Source organism: Lissotriton vulgaris, chromosome 12 (assembly GCF_964263255.1).
Source record: "Lissotriton vulgaris chromosome 12, aLisVul1.2, whole genome shotgun sequence".
Taxonomy (NCBI): domain Eukaryota; kingdom Metazoa; phylum Chordata; class Amphibia; order Caudata; family Salamandridae; genus Lissotriton; species Lissotriton vulgaris.
The window spans coordinates 7,562,552-7,576,025 of record NC_141700.1 but is presented as its reverse complement, the minus strand read 5'-3'; the positions used below and the strand labels follow the sequence as shown (position 1 = coordinate 7,576,025).

At 50.3% G+C, this 13,474-nt stretch overlaps 1 protein-coding gene across 3 annotated transcripts in view; it reads right to left on the bottom strand.

The window, feature by feature from the left end:
* The window catches only part of SBNO2 (strawberry notch homolog 2), a 390,195-nt gene extending 385,726 nt beyond the window's left edge, over window positions 1-4,469 (bottom strand). For all 3 annotated transcript variants that reach the window (XM_086946697.1, XM_086946699.1, XM_086946698.1), the window contains exon 1: window positions 4,389-4,469. The gene's annotated coding sequence lies outside the window, so the exon portion shown is untranslated. The remainder of the gene's footprint in view (window positions 1-4,388) is intronic.
* Between the last annotated feature and the right edge of the window lie 9,005 nt (window positions 4,470-13,474).

Genomic DNA, 13,474 nt, shown 5'->3' with positions numbered 1-13,474 from the left:
ACGTCACCTCTAATCCTCTCTACCACAAGTGTTGTGTCTGATTCCTGAAAATTGTTGTCTTCTCCAACAGTCTTATTTCTCCTCCTCCATGCTCCTCAGTGTTGCGTCCTCTCCTCCCGGTATTGGGATACCTCCACCACCCCATCTCCCTTTAGTGTTTTTTTTCCCCTCGGTATTGTTTCCTCCTCCTCTTCTCTTAGTCATATCCTCTCCTCGCTCCCTCTCAGTAGTGTGACCCCCTCCTCTCTCCTCAGTATTGTCCCCTCCTCTCGTTCTCCCAGTCGTATCCTCTCCTCGCTCCCTCTCAGTAGTGTGACCCCTCTTCTCCCCTCAGTATTGTCCCCTCCTCTCCTTCTCCCAGTCGTATCCTCTCCTTGCTCCCTCTCAGTAGTGCTAACCCTCTTCTCCCCTCAGTGTTGTTTCCTGTCTCTGTATTGTCCCTCCACTTTCCTCCCAGTGTTGCTTTCTCTCCCCCAGTATTGTACCCCTCCTTCTCTCAGTCATGCCCTCTCCTTTCCATCACATCCATTCCTCTTCCAGACAGGACCCCTCCTGACCCCACCCCCTCTCTTTTGTCCCCCAGCCCCCCAGGGCCGGAGTACAAGCCAATGTGTTATTTATCACCCCAATATCTAGCAAAAAAATGTGAGGAGCACGTAGCAAGCAACCACATCACCTTTATAGGAGAGTCTGTATTTTTAGACCCATGTCCGGCCGGGTTTAGTCCAGCTCATTCTACAGAGGAAGTCGCCCTCTCAGTGATGGTTGAAACGCGCTCGAATAGCAGTCGCACCCCAGCACTGGTCCTCCTCTATTTATCAGTAGCTTTCGACACAGTGGGCCATAACATCTTAGTAGATCATACCGGGCAGCTGGGCTGAGGGGCCCAACGCTCTCTGGATTGCCTCCTTTTTGAAAGACTGCGATAAGTCCGTCCGCTTAACTCCGTTTACTTCTTTCAATGTCCATTTAGATTGTGGAGTCCCCCTGGGATCATCCCAATTCCCACTCATCTATTCAACATTTCTATTTGCCCCTTTGTCCCACTCTCAAAAAACTGAACTGTATCATCTACCACTATGGAGACAATATGCAACTACTTTTCAGGCTCAATAACACTCCCAAATCCAAGGTACACTTTCAATCTACAATGTTGTATATCCATGAATGGATGAACAGCAATCACTTGAAATTAAATGTGGAAAAAACACAGCTCATTATCACCAAAAACAAGCTAAAATACTCGAACGACTCATTTTGACCATCCGAGTTGGAAACCTATCCTAATCCAAAAAAAGCAGTTAAAAGTCTTGGAGTGACTACTGAGCCTGAAATTTCTATGAAGCGTGAAATTGCCTCAGTAATTTCCTCCTCCTTCCTAATGCTCTGTATAATTAGGAAAATTGACAAATTCCTTACTTTCAGGCCCTTATCGAAGAGGTACACGTCCTTGTCATTTCAAGAATTGACTATGACAATTCTCTATATGTTGGCCTTCCCAAATGCCTTACCAAAAGGCTCCAAATCGCTCAGAAGCAAGCAGCCTGTCCAAGCTATAAACAACCAAAGCGATGCCACATCACCCCTCTCATGAAAAACCTCCACTGGCTGCCAGTAGAACAAAGATCGGTCTTTAAAGCCGAATCCATCATTTTCAAATCACCCCATAACAAAATCCCCTCTTTTATCAGTTCTTGACTTCACAAGCACTCATTATGTTCTGCCCATTTGAACTGAATGCCAATTCCCAAGTTTAAGAGAAGGTTGGGCAGCGCTAGATTTTAGGTCTTGGTCCCCCAACCTATGCAATTCTTTCTCCACCGAAATAAGATCAGCACCTTGTTATTTAGAATTCAGGAAAGCATTAAAAACATGGGTATTCGAACAAGTCTACAACAAATTCCTCACTCACCTATATCTTTATTCTCTGACAAACCTACAAACTTAATTCTCTACCCACCTGCATTCTCTTTTGTTCCCTCCTCTGTGCCATTAAACTGACAGGTGACGATGTGCTTTATAAGCTTCATTACTTAACGATACCACGGGGCAAGTTATTTATTGGGTGCGATAAATAACACCTATTACAAGTTCATGGGGAATAATGTGTGGATTTTGGCGTTTAACGCCCCAAAATTTGCATGATACTGTAAATACTATATGTTTTCCCTATGCCAAAATCTAATGAACGTTGAGTTATGTAATACATCCGATAATTATCGGATAAGCTCAATAAAACTAAACTCGTAATTCCAATCCATGTGTATACAGGAGTTTTCGAATTGTGTCAGAATAGTAGGTGCAACTTGTAATCAGTCCTCAATTATTGTTTCTTCCCCCTCAATACAGTCCTGTCAGTGGTGAGCCCACTCTTTCCCCCTTCCTTAGTATTGTTGTCTCCTCTTACTACAACAGTTTCATTTCTCCTCCTCAGTATTGTGTCACCTCAGCAATGTTTATTATCCCTCATTATTTATTGCCCCCTCTCTTCTTCTCAGTCATGTCCCCTCCTCCTTCCCTAAGTATTGTAACCTCTCTTCTCCACTCAGTATGTTGTTTCTTCTTCTCTGACTGTTGTGACTCTTCTCCCCTCAGTGTTGTTTACTCTCCCTCGGTATTGTCTCCTCCCCACTTCCCCTCAGTGTTATGACACCTTCTCGGTTGTTTCCTCCCCCTCGATATTGTCTCTCCCCTCCTTTCTCAGTCGAGCCCCCTCCTCACTCGCCTCAGTGCTTTGACCCCCCTCTTCTCCCCTCAGCATGGTTTCTTTTCCCTCAGTACTATCCCCCCTTCTCTGTCGAGTCCTCTCCTCTGCATCTCCCCCATTTAGTGTTGTAACCCTTCATCTCTTCTAAGTGTTCTCTGCTCTCCCTCAGAATTGTTCCCCTTTCTCTTAGTCATATCCCCTACTCTCAGCCATGTCCCCTCCTCACCACCCAGAGCGCTGTGCCCCTTTTCCCCTTTAGTGTTGTTACTTCAGTATAGGACCCTCTTCTCTCACTCCTGGTTCCTACTCTCCATTTAGTTGTTTCTTCTCCCTTATTACTGCTCCCTCGTCACTCCCTCTCAGTATCCTGACACATCTTTTCCCCGGTGTTTTGTTTCCACTCCCTGAGCATTGTGCTCCTCCTTTTCTCAATGATGTTCCCTCCTCACTGCTTTGACCCCACTTCTCCCCCAGTGTGGTTTACTCCGTCAATATTGTCGCTTGTCCTCCTCTCAGTAGTGTTCTCTCATCTCTTTCTGACGCTTAGTGCTTTCACGCCTCTTCTACCCTCAGTATTGTCCCATGCTCCATCCCTTAACTATTGTGTCCACTTCCCTCAATGTTGTGTTACCTCCTCTCCATGCTGTTTCCTCTCCTTTCAGCTCCTTCTCAGTCTTGTGTCCCCCTCCTCACCCCCCTCAGTTGGCCCATCTTAGCTCTGTATTATACTCTCCCCTCGGTTGTCCCCTACTGTCCTTATATCAGTCTTTTGTCCCCTCCTCACCACCTCTCAGTTATTCTTCCTCTCTCCTCAGTATTGTCCCCTCCTGTCCTTCTCTCAGTTGTGCTCCACCTCACTCATCCTTCAGTCTTGTTTCCCCTCCTCACCCCCTCAGAGTTCTGCCCTTGCTCTGTATTGTCTTTTGTTCAATCCTCACCACCACTCAGTTATCCCTCTTAACCTCTATGTCTTTAATAAAATCCAGATGTTCTGCCCACCAGGCTGTGAATAATCGAGATTATCCCTCCTGCCTCCTCTGTAGCGTCCCCTCTTCTCCATCAGTCTTGTGTCCACTCCTCACCAGGCCTTAGTTATCCTCCTCTCTCCTCTGTATGGTCCCCTCCTCTCCTTATATCAGTCTTGTGTGCCCTCATCACCCCCTCAGTTGCCCCATGTCTCCTTGGTACTGTCCCCTCCTCTCCTCCTGTCAGTTGTGCCCGTTCTCACCCACCTTTCAATTGTGTGTCCCATCCTTTCCATAGATCAGCCTTGAGTCTCCTCCTCACCCCTCCGGTATTCCTCCTCTGTACTGTCCCCTCGTCCTTCAGTCTTGTGCCCCCCCCCTCGCAGTACTGTGCCCCCCTCCCTCTGTATTGTGCCCCCTCCACACCCCCTCAGAGTTGGGTGCTCCCTCTGTATTGTCCCCTCCTCTCCCTCAGTCTTGTGTCCCTTCCTCTGCCCCCTCCTCCCTCAGTCTTGTGCCCCCCCCTCAGTGCTTCCCCCCCCCCCCCCCTCGGTGCCCCTCTGTATTGTCCCCTGCTCTCAGGTAGTTCGAGCCCTGGGGGTGGAGGGGGGTTGGCCGCCCCTCCCCGGTCGCTCAGGGAGGCGCCCCCCCTCCTCCAGCCCCCACCCCTCTCCCCCCGGCGGCCCCCGCCCCGTCCCTCGGCGGGCCCCCCTCACCTGAGCCCCCGGGTCGCCGCTCCTCTCCCTTCTTCTCACTTCCTGGTTGGCGCCGCCATCTTGGGATCGACGAACTTCCGGTCCGTGACGTCAGAGCGGGCGGGGCGGGGAAGCCCGGGGGCTCGAGGGGCCACGAGACGGGCCGAGGGGTTCACAGAGGCCCCAGGGGCCGATACAGGAGACGAGAGGCACACAGGGGGCCAACAGAGGGTGTGGGAGATCCAGGGGACACTAAGGGGACAGCACCCGCCATTGCTTATCCCAAGGGGCCCCCAGAGGGCATGGGAGATCCGGGGGACCACACATCGACCCTAAGGGGACAGCACACGGCATTGCTTATCCATAGGGACCCCCGAGAGGCCACACGAGGACCCCAGGGGGTGCCGAGAAGCCAGGAGAGGACCCCCAGAGACACACGTGGCCCCAAGGAGCCAAAAGAGGGTGTGAAAGAGACACATGACCACAAGAGGCATCAGGGCCCCTGAGATACCCTAAGAGGGCCTGAGAAATACCAAGAGCCAATAAAGGAGCTTTGAGGGGCCCCTAGAGGAGACAGAGAGGACAATGAGGGGCAACAGGGGGCTTAGGAGACCCTGAGGGACAAGGATAGGACCCGGGGACACAGAGGGAACCAGACACCAACAAATGGCACCACAGGGCCACGAGAGGATATGAAACACACAGAGGGACCCTGGGGCCCAACAGATGGCATGTGAGACCCAGTGGTGCAATGAGAGGATATGAAACACACAGAGGGACCCTGGGGCCCAACAGATGGCATGTGAGACCCAGTGGTGCAATGAGAGGATATGAAACACACAGAGGGACCCTGGGGCCCAACAGATGGCATGTGAGACCCAGTGGTGCAATGAGAGGATAGGAAACACACAGAGGGACCCTGGGGCCCAACAGATGGCATGTGAGACCCAGTGGTGCAATGAGAGGATATGAAACACACAGAGGGACCCTGGGGCCCAACAGATGGCATGTGAGACCCAGTGGTGCAATGAGAGGATATGAAACACACAGAGGGACCCTGGGGCCCAACAGATGGCATGTGAGACCCAGTGGTGCAATGAGAGGATAGGAAACACACAGAGGGACCCTGGGGCCCAACAGATGGCATGTGAGACCCAGTGGTGCAATGAGAGGATATGAAACACACAGAGGGACCCTGGGGGACAGCAGATGGCATGTGAGACCCAGTGGTGCCATGAGAGGATATGAAACACACAGAGGGACAGGGTACTAAGCACACAACAAATACTTCAAGTTGCACAATTTACACAAATGCCCGAGGGCCACGAAAAACCATATACTATGAAAGTGGAATGCAAAATTACTAGCAGGTAAGTACTGGACTAATAGGCTTTGGAATTGCTAGGACTACGTTACTGAACCTTCAGATTACTAGTAGGAGGCCTAGGGGACTCGGGTGCAGAGTGTGCACTCTCACGCGGGATGCGGGACAAAGTCTATGGTAGCTAGATTTCACAAAGTTAGTGTTCTCGGGCGAACCCGACTAGGTAGATCGAAAACGACAGTGGATCCTGACCCTTGGATAGTGAGGCTATGGTGGGGCACCGAAATGCCGAGTTTACCTAGCCCAGGGGCTGCAGCTGCACTGCCCCACTAACCTTACCATGGAGGTTTACCATTTTAAAATGGGTTTCTTGCTCTACCTCAGCCCAGGCTGAGGTCTCTAAATCATTCCCCAGTAGGCAATCTACAGGTAAGTTTGGTGACACTGCCACTCTCTTGTGACCAGTGACACCTCCCCAGCTGAGATTTGCCACTGCTATGGGATGATCTCTCTGCACTCCATCAATGTTTACTACCTGGTATGTGGCACCAGGCATAAGTTGCCTTGAGGGGACTAGGCTCTCAGCCACCATGGTGATGCTAGCCCCTGTGACTCTGTAGGCCTCAACTTTTGAACCATTGATGAGGGGCTCCTGTCTGTACCTGCCCAAAGTGTTGGGACAGGTTGTGAAGTTGGCAAACCCCATGCCAGTCTCACAGACAAGAGTATCTACGTCAGGGGACCTGGTTAGGCCAGAGTCCCCAGGCACTCCCAAAGAAAATGCACCCAGATTCTTGGGGGCACTCCCACCACCTGGGGGATTACTACTAGTAGTAACAGGAGGCTGGGAAGCTTTATTTGGGGGTAGGTTCTCCTTATTGTTGTTGGCCTTGGGACAACTGCTGTCAGTTTTGTAATGGCCTACCTGTTTGCAGGTATGACAATAAGGTTTCTTTTGGGTTTTGGGAGAAATTTGGGACCCACCCTTTTCAGAGGAATTTTGGGGCCCTGTGGTTTGATCAGAAGATTTATTCCCACCCTTCTCTTGAGGCTTGGTTGATTCCTTCTTTTGGTCACCACCCTGGCTCTTAGGCGTGACCCTGGTTCTGACCCATTTGTCTGCCCTCTTACCCAATTCTTGTGGAGAGGTCAGATCAGAGTCTACCAGGTGTTGGTGTAATAACTGGTTCTGACAATTACTTAAGATTTGCTCTCTCATAATTAGATTATACAATCCTTTAAAATCAGTAACCTTACTTCCCAGTAGCCAGCCTTCAAAAGCCTTAGTGGCACAATCAACAAAGTCAGTCCAATCCTGAGACTGAGTTTTCTGGGTATCTCTGAACATCATCCTGTATTGTTCAGTGGTTAAACCAAACCCACCAACCAGTGTATTCTTCAGGACTTGGTAATTGTTAGAATCCTCAGCTCTAGTAGTGAGGAGCTTATCTCTACCTTTGCCTTCAAAGGAGAGCCACAAGATAGCTGCCCACTGACTCTGGGGGACACACTGTACAGTGCAAGCCCTCTCCAAAGCAGTCATCCATTTGTGGATGTCATCCCCTTGCTTAAAGGGGGGCACTATCTTACTCTGGTGCCTAGTATCTAAACACCTGTTTTCCCTTGGGGGAATGCTGCCACCAGTGGGGTTTGTCCCACTCAATTCTTGCTCTCTAGCAAAGGCAAGTCTCTCTTTGGCCAGGGCAAGTTCTTCCCTTTCAATCCTCAGATTGACTTCCCTCACTTTAGCTTCATACACTCTCCTCTGAGGGGATGTCATCCCTCTTTGAGAAGAGCACTGAGAGCCATTGGTTTGAATGGATCTGTTAGAGCCTCTGGATAGAGACCTAACTCGTCCATTCCCAATGTTAAGCTGACCTGAGAGGGGCCCCAGGGATCTCCTAGTACCATTCTCATGCCTGCTTAAGTTGGACCTGGTGAGTCTCCTGACTTCTACCTGTCCCTTGTCTGCCTCATCCCCTGACAACTCATCCTCATCCTAATCCTCAGCATCATCTGCCTCCTGGAGGGGATGGTCATGGTTATCAAAGGGACCCTCTAAGGTGGGCATATTCCCTTCTGGATGAGAAGGATCTGTGTTAGCAGCCCTCCTAGCATCATAAGTCTCTAAGAGACCAATCAGAAAAGGAATGGTAGGGTTTGCACCCTGTTTTAGCTTCCTGGAGGTACACACTTGTCTCATCTCCTGGAAGCTAAGAGCAGCATATCTGGAAGTGACCTGTGGAGGGTCCACTGACACAAGGGGAGACTCAGAGTTTCCTCCTTTGTCTGACATGCTGCTTCTAGTGTGGTGTAAGTGATGCACCTACCTACCCTATATGTTTGCCTACTGATGCCTTGCTAAGAGTTGTAGCCAAGGTGTGCTAAGCCTTGAGGAGCTACAACAGCTGGTTCAGTAGAACTCAGAGTATTCAAAGCTAAGTTATATGTACCTGAAGTACTTATGTGATCTTTCACAAGATATTCTTAGGATACTTGTGGTAAAACAACAGCAAGCTCAAATCCCAACCGCTGCTCACCAATGTGAGAAGTTGGCCTGATATATAATGTTCACTATTCTAGTGAGCACTTTGTATCAGTCCAAACAACCCTTATGGTGATTGGTTGTAAGTCAACCTTATAGACCAGCTATCCTAGTAGCATGGATACGAGCAGTCTTCGGGCTAAACTCTAGAGGGCGTGTTAAGCCAGCTGTTATACCATCACATATACCCCTTGAACACCAAGTGAAAGGACACCACACAAGTGTTATGAAAATAAACAGTGTATTTATTAGAATCACAACAGCCCTGTTCTCTTTATAAGGACAGGGTACTAAGCACACAACAAAACTCTTATAAAAATACTTCAGATTGCACAATTTACAAAAATGCCCGAGGGGCACGGAAAACCATATACTATGAAAGTGGAATGCGAAAATTACTAGCAGGTAAGTACTGTACTAATAGGCTTTGGAATCGCTAGGACTACGTTACTGAACCTTCAGATTACTAGTAGGAGGCCTAGGGGACTCAGGTGCAGAGTGTGCACTCTCACGCGGGATGCGGGACAAAGTCTATGGTAGCTAGATTTCACAAAGTTAGTGTTCTCGGGCGAACCCGACTAGGTAGATCGAAAACGACAGTGGATCCTGACCCTTGGATAGTGAGGCTATGCTGGGGCACCGAAATGCCGAGTTTACCTAGCCCAGGGGCTGCAGCTGCATATGTCTCAAAAGACGTCGGGAATCCTCGTAGACGAACCAGGAGCCTGAAGAAAGAAGTTGCTGGCAGGCGACCAGTGAAGATAGTTCGAGTTGATCCAAGCCTGGATCGAAGATGGATGACACCTGAAAGCAGAGGGGACCAAGTTCGTGACTACTAGCCAGTAGTCAGGTGGCACCAGGAGGGCACCGGATGGTAGTCACCTCGACTAGGTGAGTGGGCGACGCTGTGCTCTGCAGATCTCACGGACCAGGAGGCGTTTGTCGGCGACCAGGATGGAGGTGCGAGCTGTCCCATGATGGATGAAGCTGTCGACGTCGCAGGACCCAGGATTGGGGCAACATGTCTTGGCAAATTCAAGCCCACGCGGTGGACTCAAAATGGCGTCTGGAGTGGGCCAGGAGGGTCCGGGGTGCTCCTCTTTTGAAAGGGAGCAAGTGCCAGTCTGGAGCAACCAGACCAGCAGCAGTGATGTCGTCGGGCGTCGTTAAGAAGGCCACAAGCCAGCGGGCTAGTAGTCAAACAACGCGGTGATCAGCAAAAAGCATAAGGGCCCCACGCAGATCGTGGAGATGCTGGGAGGCTGGACTTCGGTGCTGGAGCTGCTCAGGGTCGGGGCTTCTCGGACCCCAAAGCACTCACCAGAGGATCCCTCGGCGGTCGTGCTGGTTCGAAGTCGTGCAGGTCTGATGATAGCCGGTCCCTCGAGGTCTCGTCGCACCTACGGCTCTCAGCTTAGCTGTAGAGGTAGGTAGAGGTCAGAGGTGTCAGGGAAGCCGGGTCTCGTCGTGCTGGTCGGTCGGATTCCTGAGGAAGGACGTGCAGCAAACCGCAGAGTTCTTAGATGGTGCCTGCGGGTGCAGGGTGACTACTCCTTAGTCACAAGGGAGAAATCTGGAGAAGAAGTCTTGAGTTCCTTTCGCAGAAAGTAGTTTCAGGATTCAAAGATGATCTAATTTGGAAGGGTCCCCGCTCCTGCCTTTATCCTAAAGAAAGGGGTGGGTACGCGACTAGGTCCTGCCCTAGGGGTGGGACCAGGAAGGGGGGTGGTTACACCCCTCTCCCATGCCGCACTTTCCCCAGGCCAGGGGCTGGTGTGCCCCTGGAACTGGTTCTAGCCGGCAGATGCGTAGTGAGCACCGGGGTGCCACTTGCAGTCACCTTCCTTTAAAGCCCTGCCTACCCAGGATACACAAAACCCTGTCTGGGATGGTGCTAGCACCGCCCCTGACAGGAAACCCTTTGTCCAAGCTCTCCTCGCTGGAAGGACTCCCAGCAGCAGGAGGTCAGATTCGTGTCTGTGGTGGCAGCATCCATTTTGTGGAGCTGAGGCTTCAGTTAACTTTAACCGGGGTTCACAGTTACATACATGTCGTGTCCCTCTAGAAGGGTGGAATGCTAACCCCGTCGCCAGAATTGGCGAGGGGTTAGTATTCCAATTCGTATGAAACCTTACTCGACATGTTTTGATAAAGCAATACCAAAGATAGCATTTAACCGCGAGGATTATAATGCACTTAAGAGTATATGGTATGCGTTATCATGGAACAGCTATTAGGACTTGGTTCCGCAAGCTGCAAAAGGGCTCAGCTCATGCCAGAGCACCATTTCACATGATTCCAAGCACTCTGCCTTCAGGATTGTCAAGGCCTGCCATAGGAGTGACTGATAGGAATCTGTGTGTCCATTTTTAGGGTTAGATATAGGTATACTATATCTAAAGCAAAGGGTGATTACACCACCTTGCCCCAGCTGTCGTGCAGCCAGTTGTGTCAGATTTAGATGGCCATCCAGGGGTGGCATAATACATGCTTCAGCCCCTGGTAGGCCCTGGGTACACCTATATTTACAACAAGGGGTGGTGAGGGACAGAGTCTCTGAATTAAACAGAATACTCTCACCCTTTTGTAAATCGATTTTGGCCACTATAGGTGTGGCAGGGTATACTCAGACATGAGTCCCTTTCTCACTGCTCCATCAGGATTCAAGCAAGCCGGGCCGAAGAGGCTGAAATGCCAGAAACCGGTCCCCGGTAGCTTGTCTCCTTTCTGGTAAAGAATTGGCTTGGTAGTTTAGTCTGCCCTGTTCCCATGATGCACTGGGCCAGGGACAGACTGATTTGCATATAGCCAGATTCTGAGCTGGGATGGGGCAGTGAGATAAATAACGGTGATGGATCAAGCCCTGATCTTTGGACTGGGTAAGAGTGGTCTGCTCAATTCAGACACTCTGTTCATCACCACCCCCTTTTGTAAATCGATTTTGGCCACTATAGGTGTGGCAGGGTATACTCAGACATGAGTCCCTTTCTCACTGCTCCATCAGGATTCAAGCAAGCCGGGCCGAAGAGGCTGAAATGCCAGAAACCGGTCCCCGGTAGCTTGTCTCCTTTCTGGTAAAGAATTGGCTTGGTAGTTTAGTCTGCCCTGTTCCCATGATGCACTGGGCCAGGGACAGACTGATTTGCATATAGCCAGATTCTGAGCTGGGATGGGGCAGTGAGATAAATAACGGTGATGGATCAAGCCCTGATCTTTGGACTGGGTAAGAGTGGTCTGCTCAATTCAGACACTCTGTTCATCACCACCCCCTTTTGTAAATCGATTTTGGCCACTATAGGTGTGGCAGGGTATACTCAGACATGAGTCCCTTTCTCACTGCTCCATCAGGATTCAAGCAAGCCGGGCCGAAGAGGCTGAAATGCCAGAAATCGGTCCCCGGTAGCTTGTCTCCTTTCTGGTAAAGAATTGGCTTGGTAGTTTAGTCTGCCCTGTTCCCATGATGCACTGGGCCAGGGACAGACTGATTTGCATATAGCCAGATTCTGAGCTGGGATGGGGCAGTGAGATAAATAACGGTGATGGATCAAGCCCTGATCTTTGGACTGGGTAAGAGTGGTCTGCTCAATTCAGACACTCTGTTCATCACCACCCCCTTTTGTAAATCGATTTTGGCCACTATAGGTGTGGCAGGGTATACTCAGACATGAGTCCCTTTCTCACTGCTCCATCAGGATTCAAGCAAGCCGGGCCGAAGAGGCTGAAATGCCAGAAACCGGTCCCCGGTAGCTTGTCTCCTTTCTGGTAAAGAATTGGCTTGGTAGTTTAGTCTGCCCTGTTCCCATGATGCACTGGGCCAGGGACAGACTGATTTGCATATAGCCAGATTCTGAGCTGGGATGGGGCAGTGAGATAAATAACGGTGATGGATCAAGCCCTGATCTTTGGACTGGGTAAGAGTGGTCTGCTCAATTCAGACACTCTGTTCATCACCACCCCCTTTTGTAAATCGATTTTGGCCACTATAGGTGTGGCAGGGTATACTCAGACATGAGTCCCTTTCTCACTGCTCCATCAGGATTCAAGCAAGCCGGGCCGAAGAGGCTGAAATGCCAGAAACCGGTCCCCGGTAGCTTGTCTCCTTTCTGGTAAAGAATTGGCTTGGTAGTTTAGTCTGCCCTGTTCCCATGATGCACTGGGCCAGGGACAGACTGATTTGCATATAGCCAGATTCTGAGCTGGGATGGGGCAGTGAGATAAATAACGGTGATGGATCAAGCCCTGATCTTTGGACTGGGTAAGAGTGGTCTGCTCAATTCAGACACTCTGTTCATCACCACCCCCTTTTGTAAATCGATTTTGGCCACTATAGGTGTGGCAGGGTATACTCAGACATGAGTCCCTTTCTCACTGCTCCATCAGGATTCAAGCAAGCCGGGCCGAAGAGGCTGAAATGCCAGAAACCGGTCCCCGGTAGCTTGTCTCCTTTCTGGTAAAGAATTGGCTTGGTAGTTTAGTCTGCCCTGTTCCCATGATGCACTGGGCCAGGGACAGACTGATTTGCATATAGCCAGATTCTGAGCTGGGATGGGGCAGTGAGATAAATAACGGTGATGGATCAAGCCCTGATCTTTGGACTGGGTAAGAGTGGTCTGCTCAATTCAGACACTCTGTTCATCACCACCCCCTTTTGTAAATCGATTTTGGCCACTATAGGTGTGGCAGGGTATACTCAGACATGAGTCCCTTTCTCACTGCTCCATCAGGATTCAAGCAAGCCGGGCCGAAGAGGCTGAAATGCCAGAAACCGGTCCCCGGTAGCTTGTCTCCTTTCTGGTAAAGAATTGGCTTGGTAGTTTAGTCTGCCCTGTTCCCATGATGCACTGGGCCAGGGACAGACTGATTTGCATATAGCCAGATTCTGAGCTGGGATGGGGCAGTGAGATAAATAACGGTGATGGATCAAGCCCTGATCTTTGGACTGGGTAAGAGTGGTCTGCTGAATTCAGACACTCTGTTCATCACCACCCCCTTTTGTAAATCGATTTTGGCCACTATAGGTGTGGCAGGGTATACTCAGACATGAGTCCCTTTCTCACTGCTCCATCAGGATTCAAGCAAGCCGGGCCGAAGAGGCTGAAATGCCAGAAACCGGTCCCCGGTAGCTTGTCTCCTTTCTGGTAAAGAATTGGCTTGGTAGTTTAGTCTGCCCTGTTCCCATGATGCACTGGGCCAGGGACAGACTGATTTGCATATAGCCAGATTCTGAGCTGGGATGGG